The sequence below is a fragment of the Schistocerca serialis genome, chromosome 12 (assembly GCF_023864345.2).
Source record: "Schistocerca serialis cubense isolate TAMUIC-IGC-003099 chromosome 12, iqSchSeri2.2, whole genome shotgun sequence".
Taxonomy (NCBI): Eukaryota; Metazoa; Arthropoda; class Insecta; order Orthoptera; family Acrididae; genus Schistocerca; species Schistocerca serialis.
In genome coordinates this window covers 39,754,783-39,769,091 of record NC_064649.1, presented here as the reverse complement: position 1 = coordinate 39,769,091, position 14,309 = coordinate 39,754,783, and the positions used below count along the sequence as shown (strand labels likewise).

The 14,309-nt window shown below is 43.9% G+C and overlaps 1 protein-coding gene across 4 annotated transcripts in view; it reads left to right on the top strand.

The window, feature by feature from the left end:
- Positions 1 to 14,309, top strand: part of LOC126428452 (V-type proton ATPase 116 kDa subunit a 1) — a 123,216-nt gene that overhangs the window by 11,355 nt on the left and 97,552 nt on the right. The gene's annotated exons all lie outside the window — the stretch shown is intronic.

Sequence of the window (14,309 nt, the reverse complement as noted above, 5' to 3'; positions counted from 1 at the left end):
CTGGTTGTAGGGCTTCATGGTCCTCTTCAGTCCCTGAGACTGAATCAGTGAAGCCTTCCCAGCCCGAAAAACCTAAGGAGTAGTGAGAGAAACATAAAAAGAAAAAGACACCCCCCCCCCCCCCCCAAGAACTAAGGCACTCCAGTGGCACCCACTCCACCACTACCTACAAGCTCTGTGTCTGAGGATGAGGTGGAGATTCTGGCATCTGCTGAGGACCTAGATCTTGATGGGCTCTGACAAAATGGATGTCGATCGCACAGGTAATTGTCTGGTGGCAGCAGGTGACCCTGCTGTGCAGACTGCCTCATTGAGTGTTTCATGGCTTCCTAGTCTTACTATCATGTAAACCTCCAGTGGAATTGCGGCAGTTTTTTACACCAGCTGGCTGAGTTACAGCAACTGTTAAGATTTACACCTGCTTTCTGCATTGCTCTCGAGGAAACCGGGTTCCCAGCAAAACAGATCCCTGCCCTCCATGGCTATAAGGGATATTACAGGAACCGTAGTGACTATAATAGTGTGTCAGGTGGAGTTTGTGCCCATGTCTTGAACTCAGTATGTAGTGAGCCTGTGCCCCTTCAAATCCCACTTGAAGCTGTGGCTGCCAGGATAAGGACGCAGGAAACAACTGTGTACAACATACATCTTTCTCCAGATGGTGCAGTACCCTTGAGTGTATTGGCTGCACTGATTGATCAACTCCCTAAACCTTTCCTACTTTCGGGAGATTTTAATGCCCATAACCCTTTGTGTGGTGGCGTAATGCTTACTGGTCGAGGTAGGGAGGTCGAAAATTTACTGTCACAACTCGACCTCTGCCTCTTAAATACAGGTGCCCCCACACATTTCGTTGTGGCACATGACACATATTCGGCCATTGATTTGTTGATTTGCAGTCCTGGCCTTCTCCCATCTATCCATTGGAGATAACATGACGACCTGTGTGATAGTGACCACTTCTCCGTCTTCCTGTCACTCCCCTGGTGTCATGCCCACGGACACCTACCCAGATGGGCTTTAAACAAGGAAGACTGGGAAGCCTTCACCACTGAATCTCCCGCACATGGTGCCATCAATGTTGTCGTTGAGCAGGTCATTACAAGGGTCGTTTCCGCTGCGGAAAAAATGATCCCACATTCTTTAGGGTGCCCCCAGATGCCAACACGTGGTTGCCATCTTTTTTTACATACGTAAAGCGTACAACGCGATCTGGCGACGACATATCCTTGCCAGATTGTATGAGTGGGGCCTCCAGGGCCCGCTCCTGATCCAAAACTTCCTGTCGCTCCGTACTTTCTGTGTCCAAGTCGGTGCCTCCCATAGATCCCCCCTCCCACCCGTATCCAGCAGAATGGCGTTCTGCAGGGCTCTGTATTGAGTGTCTCTATTTTTAGTGGCTATTAACGGTCCAGGAGCAGCTGTAAGGCCATTGGTCTCACCTTATCTGTATGTGGATGACTTCTGCACTTCGTATTGCTCCTCCAGTATTGATGTAGCTGAGTGGTGCTTACAGGGAGCCATTCACAAGGCAGTCATGAGCTCTCGCCGATGGCTTCCAGTTTCTAGCCGCGAAGTCGTGTGTCATGCATTTCTGTCAGTGTTGCACCGTTCATTCAGAACCAGAACTTTACCTTAATGACAGTCCACTCACCGTAGTGGAGACATATCGATTCTTAGGACTGGTTTTTGCTGCCCGATTGACTTGACTTCCTCACCTTCGTCAACTTATGCGAAAGTGCTGGCAGCACCTCAGTGCCCTCCACTGCCTGAGCAACACAACTGGTGTGCAGATCACTCCACACTGCTGCAGCTCTATGAAGCCCTTGTTCAATCCCACCTTGACTGTGGGAGTGTGGTTTATGGTTCAGCGGCGTCGTGGAGGAGACTGGTGTCCCTCCATTGAAGGTTAGGTGTGCACACCTGCTTGTCAGTTATGTTGCACACATTCATAGTTCTGCGCATCCGAATTACCGTCCCCTTTTCCCAACCACAGCGGTTCATCTCCTGCACCGGCAGTCCAGGTCAGGGCTTAAGATTGTGGTTCGTGTCCAGTCCCTTCTGTCTGAACTGGAGTCCTTCCCGTTACCACCTCTCCTCGAGGTCCATTCACGTACACCTCCACAGTGTACACCTAGGCCACAGATTCCTCTAGGCATTTTGCATAGCCCTAAGGACTCCGTTAACCTCTCCGCCACACACGGTTGGGTGGCTTGCGGAGTATAAATGTAGATGTAGAACTCTCCGCAATCACTTCCTCTCGATTCATGACTTGTACCGGGGCCATGAAGTGGTTTAGTCTGATGGCTTGATGGCTGATGGTCATGTAGGATTTGTGTATGTTCATGGAGGACATATTGAACAGAACTCCTTGCTAGGTGGCTGTGCAGAGCTGTAGGCCATACATTGTGCTCTTGAGCACATCCGCTCAAGCCCTGAAGAGTCATTTCTCCTGTGTACTGACTCCTTGAGTAGCCTACAAGCTATCAACCAGTGCTACCTTCCCCATCCTTTGGTAGCATCCATTCAGGAGTCCATCTTTGCCGTGGATCGGTTCCGTCGTTCCGTGGTGTTTGTGTGGATCCCACGCCATGTTGGAATCCCAGGCAATGAACTTGCCGACAGGCTGGCCAAACAGGCTACGTGGAAACTGCTTCTAGAGGTAGGCATCTCTGAAACTGACCTGCATTGTGTCTTAAACCACAGGGGTTTTTCTGCTTTGGGAGGTGGAATGGCATAACAATATGCACAACAAACTGTGTGTCATTAAGGAGACAATGAATGTGTGGAAGCCTTCCATGCGGTCCTCTCGCAGGGAATTGGTTGGCCTCTGCCGGCTCCACATTGGCCATACGTGGCTATTGCATGGTTACCTCCTCCGTTGCGAGGACCCACCTCAGTGTCGCTGTGGCTCACAAATGACGGTTGTCCACCTCTCCCTGGACTGCCCACTTCTAGCCACTCTGTGGCGGTGTTTTAACTTTCCCAGCACCCTGCCTTCGGGTGTTGGGTGACAATGCCTCAACAGCAGCTTTAGTTTTACATTTTATTCGTGAGGGTGGATTTTTGCATTTGATCTAAATTTTAGCTCATGTCATTTGTCCCTCTGTGTCCTCCACCCAAGTGCTTTTAGAGTGGAGGTTTTCATGTGTTGCAGAGTGGCTGGCTTCTCCTTTTTCTCCTCATGGTCAGCCAGCCATGGTAATCTGCTGTCTTGTTTTAATCTCTTCTACATGTTTCTTGTGGCTCTCATTTTCTTGTCTGATTTTGTCCATTTCAGTGTTTGTTACCATTCTATCATTATTGTGGTTTTCTTTTTTCTTCCACCTGTGTTTGTGCCAACCTCCGATGGTTGTCTGGGATCAAGATCCATTCCCCAATTCCTGGCCTGACAGTAGCAGACGGTCATCGTGGACCCTATTGCTATCTCCAGCACCTTGAGCTGTCATTTTAGGACATTTTGAGCTCTTCCCACTATGACCCTGCCTTTCTCTATTGGAAACAAGTGGATTAGGCTCGGGCAATATCCTTCTCTTCTCCGAATCATGAGTGCTACAATGCCTCCTTTACTATAAGGGAGCTGGATCATGCTGAGTTCATCCCGATCCTCTGCCCCAGGCCCAGACGCCGTCCACATTCAGATGTTGCAGCACCTTTCTCTTGCAGGCAAGCATTTTCTGCTCAACACATACCGCATCTGTGCAGAGGGCACATTTCCTGGACATTGGCGTGAAGACATTGTCATGCCCATACCTAAGCCCGGTAGGGACAAAAACCTTCCTTGTAGCTACTGCCCCACCTCTCTCGCCAGCTGTGTTTGCAAGGTGATGGAACATAGGATTCTTGCCTTGCTGATGTGGTGGCTCGAGTCTCTCAATTTAATGACGAATGCAAATTGTGGATTTCGAGCACAGCTTTCTGCAGTTGACCATCTCGTTACTTTGTCCACCCATGTCATGAATGGTTTACTGTGGAAATCCCAGACTGTGGCTGTGGTTTTTGATTTGGAGAAGGCCTACCTGCTGGAGAAATGGTATCCTCCGTACTCTTTACATGTGGGGCTTCCGTGACTGCTTGCCCTGTCTCTTTCAGGAATATTTAAGACAGAGTTTTCGAGTTGTGTGTTGGTTCTGCCTTGTTGGACACCTTTATCCAGGAAAACGATGTGCTTCAGGGTTCCATCCTGAGTGTCATCCTATTTGCTATCGTCATTAATCCTATAATGGCCTGTCTCCTGCCGGTCAACCCCGGCACCCATTTTGTTGACTATTTTGCCATCTATTGCAGTTCTCCATGGACCTGTCTCATTGAGCAGTGATGTTTTGATCATTTTTACTCCTGGAGCCTCGACAGTGGCTTTCGCTTTTCCACTAACAAAACAGTCTGCATGAATTCCTGGTAATGCCATTGGTTTCTCCCCCCATCTTTACATCTTGGGCCTGTTGCCCTTCCAGTAATTGAAACTATGAAATTTCTGGGGCTTGTGCTCAAAGGGAAACACTCTTGGTCCTCATGTCTTGCCTGGCAGCCCACTTTATGCAGTTCCTCAATGTCCTACATGTCCTCAGTGGTACTCCCTGAGGTGCCAATAGAACCACTCTCCTCCATTTGTACCAGTCCCTTGCCCGTTCGAAACTCGACTATGGGTGATTTGTTTATGCATCTGCACATCCATCCCTCTTATGCCGTCTTAACTCTTTGGAGCACGGTGGTATACATAGTATACCACCTTTTGAAAATTTTCTTGGCTCTTTGCACAGTGGTTTAACTGCACGACCACCACTCTAATATGCTCACCTAGTTCTCTACTTATCAGACAGATGGCACTCACTGCCTATAAGGAATCAGTTCCCGCCAAGAATTGCATAGATTACAACTGTGAAAGCTGCGTGCTGAGTTGTGCATGGTTTTTGCGTGTGAATAGTGGTTTATAACGAATTTCTTGTTGCGCCTGTGTTTTTTCCATATCTTGGACGTCACAGCTACGGTATGAACCCATGTATACATTCATATGCACAATCTTCCGTTATTTATATACAATTTATTTTGGTGGTATATTATTTGTACCACCGTGCATGTAGCAGTATTCTATTGCATTTCGTTTCCTAGTATAAAATTCGAAATCCTCCGCTACAAAGTTTAGTTTTTAATTGTGTTGTGACTTATTTTAGCTCTTTCTCCATTTTGTTTTGCTTACGTATTCTTTACTTGGATTCAGGCTGTTGTTTGAAAATGAAAATGTCAAGAAGAGGCTTACGAGATGAAGAAATCGAACGATTATTGTGTGAAATTCCATCAGACGAGGATTCCACTGTTGACACCACAGATGACGAATCTGATTATGAAGCAAGCATTGTTGCGGAGGCTATTGTGTCGTCTGAAGGCGAAGTTTCAGAGAGCGAGGAAGAAAGTGAGTCCACTCCGCCAAAACGCGCTGCTGACACAGCGCCAACTTGGGGACAACAATTCAATGCTACCTCAGGAATGCAGTTCGACAGTGAATCAGGACCAAGTGCTTTTATTAGGGACATTGATGATCCAGAACCTATCGATATATTCGAAAAAATATTTCCAAAAGAGCTAGTTGAGCTAATCGTTTTCCAAACAAATTTATATGCGACGCAATCTGGCAAGTCTTTCACTCCAACAACTGACAATGAAATACGAACTTTCCTGGGAATCAACATTTTGATGGGTATAAAGCGTATGCCAGCATACAGAGACTACTGGTCTAGTGCCCCAGAACTTCATGATCGTTATATTGCATCTCTGATGGCAGTAAATCGGTTTGGATGGTTACTGAGGAACATTCATCTGAATGATAACACATTGCATCCAGAAAAAGGACACCCAGGTTATGACAAACTGTACAAGCTGCGACCAGTGATCAAGATACTATCTGAATCTTTTTCCAAGTGTTACCAACCCAGCAAACACCTAGCAATTGATGAGTCAATGATCAAATTCAAAGGCCGCAACAGTATGAAACAATACATGAGAGATAAACCCATAAAGCGTGGTTACAAAGTGTGGATGCTGTGTGACAAGACCTCTTACAACTTGAAATTTGATATTTACACCGGAAAAGTAGGTGACACAGTGCAAACAGGCCTTGGGGAGCATGTAGTGCTGAGTTTGTCCTCTGAACTCGTAAATAAAGGCCATTATCTTTATTTCGACAACTATTTCAATAGCTATAACTTGTTGGCTGGTTTACAGCAGAGAAACATATATGCCTGTGGGACAGTTCAACCAACAAGGAAACATTTACCCAAATTAAAAACAGACAAAGAATTAAGCAGAGGTGAATTTGACTGGAGGGTCAGCAACTGTGGCATCCTCTACTTGAAGTGGAAAGATAAGAGAGCTGTTCATCTCCTTTCAAATTTTCACAGTCCTGAAGTTACTACAGTGACTCGCCGTGAAAGAGATGGTTCACGCATAGAGCTACCTTGTCCTCAAGCAGTGATGGATTACAATGCACACATGAACAATGTCGACAAGTTCGACCAACTGAAAAAATCATATGAAATAAGCCGGAGAAGTAAAAAGTGGTGGCACCGAATATTCTTTCACCTGCTTGATGTCAGTATCGTCAACAGCTATATAATTTGGAAGGAACTAGGCGATAGAGAAAAAATGACTGCCAAAGTCTTCAGGATGAGTATCCTGCAAAGCTTAGTAACCCAGAAAACACCATTGAGGCCATCTAGACTTCATGAGAGTCAAGTCCACGTAAAGAAAAACAAGCCATATGTTTCCTCACGCCAGCGTCTCGACAATTCATCCCACCAGCCAGAGCGTACTACCGCCAGACGTTGTGCGAAATGCAGTACAAAAAAGAAGCAAGTGCGCACTTTCTGGATGTGCGCTGAATGCAAAGTGCCTTTGTGCCTTAGCAAAACAAAAAGGTGCTTTCAAGATTTTCACAAAAAGGAATAAGAAACATATTTTATTTGTAAGGTTTGTAATTTGATTTTGTATTGTAAATGACCAATTGCCAGAAATAAAATTATTTTACATTAATTATACTAATTATTACTGCTTAGAGTAGAATTTAAAGGTGAGTTACAAGCACAAACCAAGATATCTCAAAAACTTTAGGTACGGCCCTAAGTGGCATGGTGGTATATTATATATACCACCATCTAAAACCAAAATCAATACAATAAAAAATTTTAATTCATGTTTTCCTTTATTAGCAACCCCACCAGACATAGAAAATGCATGTTTTATTAAAAAATTAATTAAACATAAAATCTGTGCATCAAAGAGTTAACACTATCCACGATCGTGGCATTCATTTGGTCACTGGCACCTTTTACACTAGCCCAGTTGAGTGTATGTGTGCTGAAGCTGCTGTAGTACCACTGTCGTACCGCCGCGACTTCCTCCTCAGTAAGTATGCATACTGTTTCTGCCATGCATAGCCACCCATTCTATGCCTCCTTCTTTGATGTTTTCTTTGATCACCAGTATGGGGCGCTTCCCTCTTCCCTGTTATCTCCTGGAGTCCACTTTCGGCACTTGCTACGGTGGCTTATCTTCACAATACCTGTGACTTTCCCGGTGGGTGTGATCCGTTCACCACCTCAGTTTTGTGAAGTGGCCCATGTTAACTTTGGCCTTCATTCACTTCCTGAGGACACTACTCCAACCTCACTCTATCGCCTTCAGTTTCATGACCTTCACGATAGTACCTTTGTGTGGACTGACCGTGGGGCCGGGTGTGCCTTTGTCATTGGCATCCATGTCTTTTGATATCTGCTTCCGACACACTTCTCAGTATTTACAGTTGAGCTCTTTGGCCTATATCAGGCCACGGAGTACATCCGGCGTCACAACCTTTTCAATTGTGTCCTCTGCTCAGACTTGCTCAGCACCCTTCAAAGTCTAGGTGCGCTGTACACCGTACATTCCTTAGTGCAGCAGGTCCAGGAAAACTGTCACTTGCTCACTCTTGGTGGAATCAGTGTGATGCTTCTGTGGGTTCCTGCCAGGAAATGAGGCTGCTGACACTGCTGCCAAGGCTGCAGTGCTCGTACCTCAGTCTGCTAGTTCCTTTGTTCTCTTCGATGATCTCTGTGTTGTCGTCTCTCAGAAGGTGGTGTTCCTTTAGCGTCGCTGATGGTTCTCCCTTCACGGGAATAAGCTCTGGCTTATTAAGCCTCTCCCAGTGGCTTGGATGGCCTCCTCTCGACCCTCCTGCTGGGAGGAGGTCATTCTAATTGGGCTTCGTATTGGGCACTGCCTTTTTAGCCATCGTCATTTGATAAGTGGCACTCCCCAACCACTTTGTGCACATTGCGCACAACTTTTAACTGTCTGCCACTTCCCTACAGAATGTACATTTTTACCTGTTTACATTCCCACCTAGGTTTGTCGTCTGAGTTATTGGTTGTTTTAGTAAATGACGTGCGGGCTGTCGACCGCGTTTTACTTTTCATGTGCCAAAACAATATGGCAAATGCCATTTAATTATTAGTTTTGGACCTCTGTTTCTATTGGTGTCTTTGGTAGCACTTTCTCCATGTCCCTGTTGTTAGCTGCCATCTCTCGTGTTGGTTGGGATTGACGTTTAGTCATTTTTTAACTCCTCTCTGTCTGTGTGTTTTGACTTGCATGCATATGACCCTAGTTGCTTTTTGTGCCCTGAAGTAAAACAAAACCAAATTTAAGCCATCACACATTGCTCTCTACACAGCCAAATGCGTTTTACTCAGCATCTATCTGCAGCACTACATTATTTACAGTAATCTCTGTTTCTTTGGAAGTGTCTTTACAGTGACAATATACCATGGGGGCCCATCCATTATAAACTTTCTACTACATACGTACCAGCCCATTCTTTTAAACTTGAGCCATATTTCCTCTACATGCTCCTGCCCTGTGCTGGAAGTTTCAAATTCCTCAATGAGATGTGATACTAATTTTTTTTTATCTAGTTTACTGAACTTGCATATCTTTCTGCTTGATTTAGTTGCCCTTTGTACTTTGTTGGTAGTTTCTGGAGAAGGCGAGATGCCTTATCACGCCCACCACTAACAAAACTGTAATTTTCACAATTAATTGTTGGATGATTAAAGTCTACAACAATGATTACAATGTGATTGGGGAACTTATGTACAAGTGAACTGAGGTTTCCCTAAAATTCTTGATTACATCAAGAGACGAGCTCGTGGACGATAGAAGGATCCAGTTATCATTTTATGTCCACCCCTGATACTGAGTCTTGTCCAATCAATCTCACATGCAGCTTCAATGTCTATCTTGATGGATTTGAGTTTGTCTGCTGTGACAAATATAGCACCTCCACTTCCCATTTGTGTATCCTTTTGATATGAATTTAAATTTGCCCCAGTGCTATCAATTTCAGGTTGCAACCAGCTTTCTGTACCTAGTTGTTGTTGCGGTCTTCAGTCCTGAGACTGGTTTGATGCAGCTCTCCATGCTACTCTATCCTGTGCGAGCTTCATCTCCCAATACGTACTGCAGCCTACATCCTTCTGAATCTGTTTAGTGTATTCATCTCTTGGTCTCCCTCTACGATTTTTACCCTCCACGCTGCCCTCCAATACTAAATTGGTGATCCCTTGATGCCTCAGAACATGTCCTACCAACCGATCCCTTCTTGTAGTCAAGTTGTGCCGCAAACTCCTTTTCTCCCCAATTTTATTTAATACCCCCTCATTAGTTATGCGCTACCCACCTAATCTTCAGCATTCTTCTGTAGTGCCACATTTTGAAACCTTCTATTCTCTTCTTCTCTTCTTCTCCAATTTTTCTTCTTTAGAAACACTTTCCTTGCTATTGCCAGTCTACATTTTATATCCTCTCTACTTCGACCATCATCAGTTACTTTGCTCCCCAAATAACAAAACTCCTTTACTACTTTGTGTCTCATTTCCTAATCTAATTCCCTCAGCATCACTTGACTTAATTAGACTACATTCCATTATCCTCGTTTTGCTTTTGTTGGTGTTCATCTTATATCCTCCCTTCAAGACACTGTCCATTTCGTTCAACTGGTCTTCCAAGTCCTTTGCTGTCTCTGACAGAATTACAATGTTATCAGACCTCCAATCAATTTGTCTATAATAAATCATACAATCACCATTGATCTTTATTTTACAGTTGCCATTGCTGACTTTGGCCCATAAAAACAGGTACTCATCAGCATTTAACTTCTTCCTTCTCGTAGTCAAAACAAATGGCATGCTTGGAACAAGAGTACCATAAGGCTGTTTAGCCAACAGTTCTGTAGTCTCAGCAATACTCCATGTCTTCCAAGCCAAAATGTTAGCATCTGGAAATGCTTCAAGGCCACCATAATCCGCCGAAGGCCATCCTAGGAAATGGCCTCACGGTGAGTGAGGTCTCCTTATCAGGGTGATTATATTAGGCAATTAAGTTATTGTTATGCTTTTATGTTATTCGGGTGGTTAGCTGTGTTATTTCTTCTCCATGGATTTTAATACCTACTCTGAATTTTTCTTTTGTTTCCTTTACTGCTTCCTCAATATACAGATTGAATAACATCGGGGAGAGGCTACAACCCTGTCTCACTTGCTTCCCAACCACTGCTTCCCTTTCACGCCCCTCGACTCTTATAACTGCCATGTGGTTTCTGTACAAATTGTAAATAGCCTCTCGCTTCCTGTATTTTACCCCTGCCACCTTTAGAATTTGAAAGAGAGTATTCCAGTCAACATTGTCAAAAGCTTTCTCTAAGTCTACAAATGCTAGAAACGTAGGTTTGCCTTTCCTTAATCTAGCTTCTAAGATAAATCGTAGGGTCAGTATTGCCTCACGTGTTCCCATATTTTTACGGAATCCAAACTGATCTTCCCCGAGGTCGGCTTCTACCAGTTTTTCCATTCGTCTGTACAGAATTCGCATTAGTATTTTGCAGCTGTGACTTATTAAACTGATAGTTCGGTAATTTTCACATCTGTCAACGCCTGCTTTCTTTGGTATTGGAATTATTATGTTCTTCTTGAAGTCTGAGGGTATTCCGCCTGTCTCATACATTTTGCTGACTAGGTGGTAGAGTTTTGTCATGACTGGCTCTCCCAAGGCTGTCAGTAGTTCTAATGGAAAGTTGTCTACTCCTGGGACCTTGTTTCGACTTAGATCTTTCAGTGCGCTGTCAAACTCTCTACGCAGTATCCTATCTCCCATTTCATCTACATCCTCTTCCATTTCCATAATATTGTCCTCAAGAACATCGCCCTTGTATAGTCCCTCTATAGTCCCTGTATAGTCTGTACCTAGTGTTAAGTGAATTTCACTGATTTTTAGGAGTGCTTCAACTCTGGCACTTTGTAGTGAATGCTTTGGCCGTTTACCATAGGATTTTAATACTCTCATTTGTGGAAGCCATTTTATTCGATCTCAAACCGATAATCTCAGTTTCCTACAGCTATCGTTATTTGAGTTGGATGGAGAGTTGCCTAATTTAAAAAATGCCTTTGTGTGGTGCACACCTAGCCCATTTAGGGGGACTGTATAGGTATCAGCTCTGTGCTGAAAGTCCAGGAAGTCACAGCCTAGCTTGCCACAGAACTGTCACAGTGTCTGGTTCAGCCCTTCCACTTAACTTGGAACCAAAGGGTCACGATCAGTCGTGGGAACAATGCTGTAAATTGTGAGCTTCATTGAAACTCCCTGTGCAAGGCAGGTCTTCTCATCCTTCTCTGCCAGTCCCTGGAATGATGAAAGTATGATCTCGAAGCCAGGAGAACGGGAATAATTTTTTTCCAAAGTGTGCTACAATTTGCTGTTGGTTGCAATCTGTTCTCTCAGTGGCTGCTGGAATAGCATCTTCAACATTTTGAAATTAGGCCCCAGGCACAAATACTGAGTGCAAGTGCACCTGATGTCTTTTTCTGTCCTTGCTGCCATTTTCCTAAGGGGTACCATCATTTGCTGTATGTTTGAACTGCCGACTTTTAATAGACTCCTTGCTTCCTCTTGACACCAGACAAAATAAGTTTCCCCAAAACAGGTGAAGTGAGTCTCACTGGCTCAGTTTGTGATATAGAGCACCTCAAGCTTATTGGTTAGAGGGGTCAGTACAATGCCCTGAGTCCTCCCTGGTCCCTGTCCAGGCGCGGCTCGTGGTTTCTATACTGGGGAAGGCTGCGGTATTTATCGATCGGAGCCAACATAGACCTCGGGTTACGCTACAGATTAGTCTGACGTAAACAGCTAAGAATTCAAAGGGAGGGGGATGGGCATATCACTCTCTACCTATAATTTTACGCACTGTATCTTCTATAATCAGGTATTAAATATCATTAGAAGCTAACTTCGAGTTAAAATCTTTGGTTAGTGTTTTTAAACGCCATCATTACATTTTGACACTTTGCAGCGAATCATATGAAAAGACGCGTTTCGGAGAGATCTTTAATGCTTAATATTTTAGGTGTTTTCAGTTCTAAACTTAAGGTGCTTATTGTGGTTTACCTCCAAAGCTCGAAGTTTACGAGTTCGCATGACGATACTGTGATGTTTTGGTAACGTCACAGGTCTTGTGCAAGTAAAACTCACTAAAATCTTGCAAAATATACTCCGAAAAAGAAACTTGCTAATATCACACGATATCAAAAAAAGCAGTCAGCATCAGCAAGCAAGAAAAGTAATGGGTCAAATTTCGCGCGCTTTGTCCTCTAATCACTTATGAAACTCTCGCTAGATGGCAGTACTGTTATGTTACTGTAGTCTAGTGCACTCTGGCGGGATATTTGCAAACTTATTCTAAATGTGGATAAAATAGCCAAGGGCAGAAACAAAACAACTATGTAAAACATTATCAAAACAATAATACTAAACGTCGATTAATGACGCATCGAAGCGTAGTAGAGATGTGCAGAGACAGAGATTGGATAGCGAAGTTTCGGCCACTCTGCATTCCTTTATTACATAGATAGTGGAACGTGAAAAACGTGTGGTGGTTGGTATGACACCCTTAGGCTGCAAGCTCTGAGCCTTCGGGTCGCCCATAAAGAGCAGTACTATGCAGAAGCCACGCCCCCAAACCGCTACTACATGCAGCTTACGGACGTTCCAAGGCGCAGCCTAAACACTACTAACCGTTCGGAAAACATCTATCGATACAAACAGTTCCAAAAACGTTGACCGTCGTTATTTTAATCGGAATGGGAATTATGCGAAATTCGTCCTGATAATTTAAACTATGTAATATGTTCTTGCGAAATTTACTTTAACATATATTTTGGGGCGGCTCCGCCTCAGAGCCTTAAATTACGAGCCGCGCCTGTCCCTGTCCATCCTGCACAGGATGTCTAAATCTATCATCGACACGGCACTTGCAGTCAGGTGGACGAGCAATGACAGATCAGGTACCTCTGGTACCATTATCACAGGTACACGACTCTCGGGAGATCTTCCAACACACTGATTTGCTGCAGCTGCCAGGTTGTTTGCTACTTTCTGCCACCTCTTGGTTCAGGAATTTGGTCATTAGCAGGGCTGCTGCTTTAATTTGTAATGAAGAAAATAGAAGAGTGCCAGTCTGTCGTTAAGGTCACCTTGTGAGAGGCACACACGGAAATTTTCACCACATTAGAAATGTAGCAGCAAAAGTTATTGAAGTAAACAAAATATTGTTCCTCAGGCAGGGGAGAAGGATAGGTTGCAGAAGTTTAAAAAGGGATGGCAGATTTCCTCCTCCTGAGGTAGGACCAATTGATCACAAAAACCAGTGTGAGCTATAGTGACACAAAAGAAAATTTAATTGCTTGAAAGTAATCAGGGTAATTAAGAAAAACTTAGTGATTTGAGGGAAAATTACACAGTGGACTTTTCCTGAATTTTCATAGCCAAGCAGAAATGGAAATGGATAAATGAGGGGTTAAATTGACCAGTGTGGGGTCAAGTTTTACAGAAAATGGTTTAAATGTATGGAATTAATTGAGATAACTAAGAAAAACTTGATTAACAATTTGAGACAAAATTGAAATATTTCACAAACAGCTGCAAGTGTCAAAAAATCCACCTCTTTGAGGTGTAGCTCTTTTACAGTGGTGTGATAGTTAACTGTCAGTAAAGAAAACTGAAATGTCAAATGCTTTGTGAAATGATGGGTCCAGAAGTAACAAAAATCAAAGAAACATATGTCATGCCTTTGAATGATGCTCAGAATCGTGTTCAGTGAATAAGGTGCTGATTGAAAATTTAAAATCCAATATGTAACTCAGAATCTTAGAGTTCTAAAGATTACTATAATCTGGTGGATTATGTAGAATATGCAGTTTCATTTGTTCTGCATAATTTGTCTGTAGACT